This window comes from Musca domestica, unplaced genomic scaffold, assembly GCF_030504385.1.
Source record: "Musca domestica strain aabys unplaced genomic scaffold, Musca_domestica.polishedcontigs.V.1.1 13, whole genome shotgun sequence".
Taxonomy (NCBI): domain Eukaryota; kingdom Metazoa; phylum Arthropoda; class Insecta; order Diptera; family Muscidae; genus Musca; species Musca domestica.
In genome coordinates, this window is record NW_026712172.1 from 12,970,700 (window position 1) to 12,979,056 (window position 8,357).

Below are 8,357 nucleotides of genomic sequence, written 5' to 3' on the forward strand. Positions count from 1 at the left end.
CAAGGTCTGCGGCCAAAATGTTTGCATGCCCAAGGCTTTAATACACCCTTCGCTATAATATTTGGCATTTATTCTGATGCCATGGTCGATTGATACGAGCGGAGAGCGATCATCGGCAGTTATGGCGGCCTACACAATCACCATGGCCGGCGTCGCTTGAGTTCTGGTGACCAACCGAAGGTGCACATTTTCAGCTGACCTCTTTGGCAAGTAAACACGATCATTTTGTTTGTTTACAAACTGCTGGACAACGAATGTTTTCTCATCGGCGAAAGCCAAATTCGGCAGTTCAGCACTTTCGGCCAAGCAAAGCAACTCTAGCTCTATTGAGACTATTTTTTTTCCGTTGCGGTGTAAATTCTTGCACGTTTTTGAATTTCAATGGCTATACCCCGAGCTCATTTTTTAATATTTGCCGAATAGTTCAGCTCACGAGCCATTTTTTGGCCACTGCCACTGCAGGTTTCGATCGAGTTGCTTCTTTATTTTTCGAACCATTTCTGCTGATGTTGATGTTTCTGTTTTCTTTCGTCCACTTCCTTGACGTCTGGCTACGCTACCAGTAGCACGGTAGCGAGCGATGGTACGAGACACAAAAGATTTGTTCACATTTAAATGCTAGAGTTCTCCAACGATAGCCACTGGTGGTTTTCCAACCAAATATAAAGAAGTCAAACTACCACCCTTGAATTCCATCACGAATAGCTTTGTTTCTGGAAAATTCTCACCAAAATGCTTATATATGCTTGTAAACAGTATAATAAGCTGTCACTGGAATAATTTTGACAGCTGTCGGACGAGTGGCTAAGAAATGACATCAGTCTGAAATTGTTTGCAGTTTTTCTTAATCTCACCCTATATAATAACATGCTTGCCTACAAAATCTCCAGCCAGGTTAACCCTGACATTTGACCAATTTCAAGAAGTTTATTGTATGACTGCCGTACAACGCAGGCCATTCAGCGTTTGTGTCACACGTCGAACATAAGAAATATTCTTTATATTTTCACATGACTTTTTTTGTAAATATGTCTCAAAATAATTATTTGCACAATTCGTAATTTTTAAACGCCCTTAAACTGCTACTATTTTTAGTCAATTTGTCGAATAAGATTAAAGTTCATTATTTTTGCACAACTCAATTAGCGTAGGATTGTTAATTTGAAATGTAGTTATACATACATACCTATTTGCTATTTATGCAATTGCATGAACCAATGGTTCAAGAGCGGAAATGCAGAATTGCTGTGAAAGGTTATTTACAATTGAAAGAATTTACAAAAAAGAAAAATATATAAAACTGTTTTATTTTCCTCAACTTGGTCTAATTGGAGAGATTTGCTACGTCGTCTGAATAGACTTATGAATATAAAGACAATGGAATATTGGTTATGTCTTTTTTAATCCAGATAGCTCTCAGCATGCTATTGCATAAAGTTTGTCTGGTTACTTTTCTAGCAGGAATTGTCCAGCAACTTCTTTCTGAGAGAGTAAGGTAGTTTTATTCTCTTTTGCAAGGAAAACTGTGAAAAGTAAACAGACGGTATTCCTGCAGAAGCTTGTCCCACATTAAAAGAATTAAAAGAAAGCAAGCACCGCCAATTTTACAAGTTTTATAACTAAATAGGAAATTTGCAATAAAATAAAAATATGAGCACTAATAGAAAGATAGATTTGATGTGTTCCCCAAATCCTTTAAACGTGTTGCTAATGTTGCTTCTCTAAAAAAGATTGAAATAGCCCTTTATTTTCTTATTACATAATAATAACGTTTTTCACATTTTGTAAAGTTGTTCTCCAAAAACAATTAGTCCAAAAAAAAAAAAAATCAAATTGAAAGCACAAAAAATATACAATAGAAAATATATAGAAAATATATAATAAATAAACATACAATAGAAAATATATGATTGAATGTCGATGAATGAGAAGAAGAAGAGTTGCAAGTGATTGCAAGAAGAAATTTGTCCAGCAAGAATTTGCAAACTCTCACTGAAAGAACTGTCAAAATTTCTCTCTCCAACCGCTCTCTTTTGTAGAACTTTCGGGTTAACGGACGACTTCCAGTAACAATTTATATTATAAATTATAAATTTTATAAGAATTGTTACAAATTTTAGGGTAACCAGACACACCTATAGACTACGAAAACGCAATTCATCGTTTTTTTTAAGAATTGTACTGTAATAATGGCTTAATAGTGAACATATATATAGTGAACACCTACATTTTATTACGGAATAGTTTTTAACTGACAAATATTCTGCAGTTCATAATATTTTTAGCATTTTAAGTTTGAGTGACTTCAATATTTTTACTCATATCCCTGCAACGACATAGACAGCATCTGCTGATTCTATATATTCATTAGTCTATTCTGCATGTTAGAATGTATCATAACTCTCAAAAACAGAGAAAGTAACAAAATTTTTTTACGTTTATTAACCCATTGTCTACTTCATGTTCAAAGGTCCAATCATGTCCTATCTATTAGGTTATTCAAAAATTCCACATAATTTCATACATATTGTCAAAATGCATGTAAATGTAAACGTAAGAAAGGTAAGCAAAAATGTTGACAGTACTATGGTTTTTATACCCTCCACCATATTAAGTTTGTCATTCCGTTTGTAACACCTCGAAATAAACATTTTAGACCCAACAAATTATATATATATATATATATATATATATATATATATATATATATATATATATATATATATATATATATATATATATATATATATGTTTAAGTCGGCGTCTTCGTATAGCCCCCATATGACGGTACCTCCCGTTTTTCGCTATTTTAACGATTTTATATATATATATATATATATATATATATATATATATATATATATATATATATATATATATATATATATATATATATATATATATATATATATATACTAGCTGAACCCGGTGCGCTTCGCTACCCCTTTTGATTTTATATGCATTCAAAATTTTATTTACGAATATATGTTGGTTAAAAAAAAAACAAATTTAAAAATTTAAAAAAAAAACTATTGCACTACTTTAATGCGTAAATAACCAAAACCATTAGAAAAGCAGTAACATGACATACATACACGAAGTGTTTGTTCTTCGGATTTATTTATTTCATAGCAAATACCAAGCGTGCAGTAAACTGCAATTTTTTCAAGTTGAGTGGCATTTCTATTGCAATTAGTGAATTCGGGATAGTAACATACTTCGCCGTAATAAGCGTATTTCAAATAAGTTGTTGTGTTGTCTTTCAGTGTTAGCCTAAGGCGTTGTGGGTCAATGGTTCTTATTAAAATCATATCCCAATCTGATCCCATTTAAATATAATTTAAAAAAAATTACTTTTACACCAAACTCCGCTACACCTTTCATATTTCATTGAAATTGGTGCGTCAAATATGTGAAATCGGCCGAGAATATATATATGGGAGCCAAATTTAAATCTTAACTAATTTCCAATTAATTTATCACATTTATTATTATAACCAAATTCCGCAACACATTCTGAATTTCATTGGAATCGGTCATATATAGTGTTTGGTGCATAATATGTATGAAATCGGCCGAAATATATATGTTAGCTATATCCAAACCTCAACTGATTTCAATATAATTTGGCAATTTTTGCTGGTGCCAGATTTTGTCTCTCTCTCTGGGTGCATCAAATATTTGAAATCGGCTAAGTATATATATGGGAGCTATAATCAAATCTGAGCGTATTTGAATATAATTTGTCAAATTTATTTTTATACCAAATTTAGCCACTCATGCCGAATTTCGTTGGAATCAAAAATACGTATCGTGTTTTGTGCATCAAATATGTGAAATCGGCGGAAAATATATATGGGAGCTATATCGAAATCTGAACCGATTTTAATATAATTTGACTAATTTATTTTCTAATCAAAATCCCGTTACATATTCCAAATTTCTTTGGAATCGAACATACATATCGTGTATGGTGCATAAAATACATGAAATCGGTCGAAAATATATATGAGACCTATATTCAAATCTGAACCGATTTTAATATAATTTGACGAATGAATATTTGTTTTAATTTCCGCTACACATTCCAAATTTCATTGAAAATAGAGATACATAGCGTGTTTGGTGCATCAAATACATGAAATCGGTCGAAAATATATATGGGAGCTATATCCAAATCTGAACCGATTTCAATTTAATTTGACAAATTCATTTTGGCTCCCAATTCCGTTACTTATTTTAAATTTCATTACAATTGGAAATACATATCGTGTTTGGTCCACCAAATACATGAAATCGGCCGAAAATGTATATGGGAGCTATATCCAAATCTGAACCGATTTCAATATAATTTGGGAAATCAATTTTTTAGATAAAATCTATCACACGTTTCAAATGTCATTGAAATTGGGGATACATAGCGTGTTTGGTGCATCAAATGCTTGAAATCGGCCGATAATATATATGGGAGCTATATCCAAATCTGAACCGATTTCAATATAATTTGACAAATTTATTTTCGGATTAAATCCCGTCACACATTCCAAATTTCATTGGAATCGAACATTCATATTGTATTTGAGGCATCAAATGAACGAAATCGGTCGAAAATATATATGGGAGCTATATCCAAATCTGAACCGATTACAATATAATTTGGCAAACTTATTTTTGTTCCAAATTCCGTTACGTATTCCAAATTTGGAAACTGTATCTTCAACCAATCAATAGATATGTGCATATAAAATCAAAATTTTTGGGAGGTACCTCCGATTCTGATGCTATATCTCCAGTTCCAAGTGGAAATTCAAAAATGTATATAGCCTATGTTACTTTCAGGCGATGTTGCAGTATATATGGAAATTTTCAGGAAAATCTATTCAGCGGTTTTCGAGTCCATAATTTACAAACAAACAAACAAACAAACAAACAAACAAACATACAAACATTTTCCTCTTTTATAGATATAGATATATATGGAAATGGGTTTTTGTATAGACCCCTTACCTCCCTTTCTTCGTTATTTTGGTGATAAAAGCGACATTATTCACTGGAATTGTTTCAAATTAGGTATTTGATGTTCGTAACGGATAGTACAGCAGAAAATTGTCTGTTTAAGTCGGCGTCTTCGTATAGCCCCCATATGACGGTACCTCCCGTTTTTCGGTATTTTAACGATTTTAGCGACATTATTCACCAGAATTGTTTCAAATTTGGTATTTAAAGTTCGTAATGGGTACTACAGCCTTTGACAGAAAATTGTCTGTGCAGATCCACGTCTTCGTATAGCCCCCATACAACGGTACCTCCCTCTTTTCGGTGGTTTGGTAATTAAAGCGACATTATTCACCGGAATTGTTTCAAATTTTGTATTTGAAGTTCGTAATAGATACTTGAGCCTATGACAGAAAATTGTCTTTGCAGGTCCACGTCTTCATATAGTCCCCCATTTAACGGTATCCCCGATATTCGGTATTTTAATGATTTTAGCGACATTATTCACTGGAATTGTTTCAAATTTGGCGTTTGAAGTTCGTAATGGTTGCTACAGACTATGACAGAAAATTGTCTGTGTAGGTCCGGGTCTTCGTATAGCCCCATATAACGGTACCTCCCGTTTTTCGGTATTTTGGTGATTAAAGAGACATTATTCACCGCAATTGTTTCAAATTTGGTTTTTGAATTTCAGAATGGATACTACAGCCTATGACAGGAGATTGTCTGTGCAGGTCCACGTGTTCGTATAGGCTCCATATAACTGTACCACCCGATATTCGTCATTTTGATGATTTTAGCGACATTATTCATCGAATCTTTTTATTTAAGTTTCGCATCTGAATTTTGTAATGGCTTATCACAAAAGTTGCATATGCAGGTCCAAGTCATCGGTATTTTTAGGATTTTTTAAAGAATTCTTTAAGGATTTTATTGTTTTTGAGAATTGCCAAATTCGTTCCAAATGGTGGAGGGTATTCAAAGTTCGGGACCGCTGAACTTACAGCTTTTTTAATTGTTTTTTTTTTTTTTTGTACCATTGTCACACGTAAATATTTTAAATATTAAAATAAATTTTATTCAGAAAAGTTTTCCCGTATTCGTTTTAGCAAATGAGTCTACCTCTATTGTTTTGCCACGATTGTTGACAATAGTTGTGTTCCAGTACTTTTTTAGTAGTAAAACTAGCAGAAGAGAGAACAGTTCGAAATGTCATTCTCATTTAGGTTTGCTCAAAAAATAAGGGAACGGAAAATTAGCAGAAATGCGATAAAATGTCAAAATTCAAAATTCCAAAAGTAAACAACCTAAATCGGACTGGTGAAACCTTACTGAAAAGAGCGCCAACATTTAAAAAATGAGTATTGAAGACGATAAGTTATGGAATGAAATGAATAAATGAATAAGATATTTGTGACGTAGGTGTACCGACAATTGTATACCGCATTTTAAAAACTAATACTTTTGATTATATTCCGCTCATGTCCTTTCTCTTTCTTTCTCTATTATTTGATGTAATGTCAAAAAATGTCAAGTCTTATAGCGTATTTAGATAAAAAAAAATAAAAATCGTATTCCTGATTAAGGGGATTTATTCAACCAGATTTACCCTTCATTTGAACGTCTCACGACCTAATTTAGTCTGAATCCGGTGTGGAATCTGTATACTAACGGAAGGCATAATTGGACACAACATTTGTACTGTGGTAGACAAGACAATTTTTATTGGCGTTACCCCGATAGTTTACACTTAATAAATAAACAATAAAATAATCATAAAATAAGCAGACATAAGTTATTTCGAGTTTTAAACAATCAATTCCATTCAAAAGTAAAAAACTATTCAATTATTAATCATAATGCTAATAAGTTTTTGTAGCATAGTTAAGGGAAAAAGAGTCAAATTTTGATAAATTTAAGACACGTGTCAATTCATAGTTAAGAGAGTAGTTAGATGGCAAAGATCCGCTGAGAGGTTAAAGAAAATTGAATTGATTTTTTTTTTTTTGAATTTTAAAGGAGGAAACCACGATCAGTGGTAGAAATTTGCTAGAGAAACCTACAGAGTGAGATAAAAAACTGCAACAAAGTCAAACGCCATAATTTATTTTTTTAAATTTTATTGAAGGAAAGCAAAAAATGTCGGAAATAGCATAAAATTTGAGAATACATTTAGATTTGTTCGAATTGGTCACCTTTGGCACGAATTATGGCCTTCAAACGGCCGATGAAACCGTCACACGCTGTCCGAATGTTTCCCGGCGAAGCGCTTGCTTGAGGTGATTGGCATATTTTAGTGCCAACCTTGCCTTCCCAAAAATACTCCAGACACAATAGTCCAACAAATTGGTATCCGGAAATTTTGGTGGCCATTGTGCGCTGGAAATGAAGCAAGAACTTCATTTTGTAACCATTCTTGGGGGGCGCGTGTTGAGTCCAGTTTGAATGCCCAAGGTCTGCGGCCAAAATGTTTGCGTGCCCAAGGCTTTAATACACCCTAAAGGATACTTCTCACACTTTCAGCTAACCTCTTTGGCAAGTAAACACGATCATTTTATTTGTTTACAAACTGCTGGACAACGAATGTTTTCTCATCGGAGAAAGTCGAATTCGGCAGTTCATCACTTTCGGCCAAGCAAAGCAACTCTTTAGCTCTTTGAATATATTTTCTTTCTGGGTGTGCGGTGTAAGTTCTTGCACTTTTTAGAATTTCAATGGCTATATCCCGAGCTCATTTTTCAATATTTGCTGAATGGAATATTGCGATAGGTTCAGTTCACGAGCCATTTTTCGGCCACAACGACACGGGTTTCGATCGAGTTGCTTTTTTACTTTTCGAACCATTTCTGCTGATGTTGCTTGACGTCGGGTTACGGGCTACCAGTATCACGGTAACGAGCTATGGTACGAGACACAGAAGATTTATATATTTATTATTTATTGGATTTATTATTCACATTTAAATGGTGGAGTGCTCTAACGTTAGCCACTTGTGATTTTCCAGCCAAATATAAAGAAATCACACTATCACGCTTAAATTCCATCACGAATAACCTTGTTTCTGGAAAATTCTTACCAAACTGCTTTTGTATACTTCTTAACAATATAATGAGCTGTCACTGGAATAATTTTAACACCTGTCGGACGAGTGGCTTAGAAATTACAGCAGTCTGAAGTTGGTTGTAGTTTTTTAATCTCACTCTGTAGTTAGATGGCGAAGATCTGCTGAGAGGTTAAAGAAAATTGAATGGTTTTGTTTTCTTAATTTATAAGGAGGAAGCCACGTTGCAGAAACTTGCTAGAGAAACCTAATTATTTATTGCGTAGTATTTAAAAATTGATTATTGTGCTCCCTTGTTTTC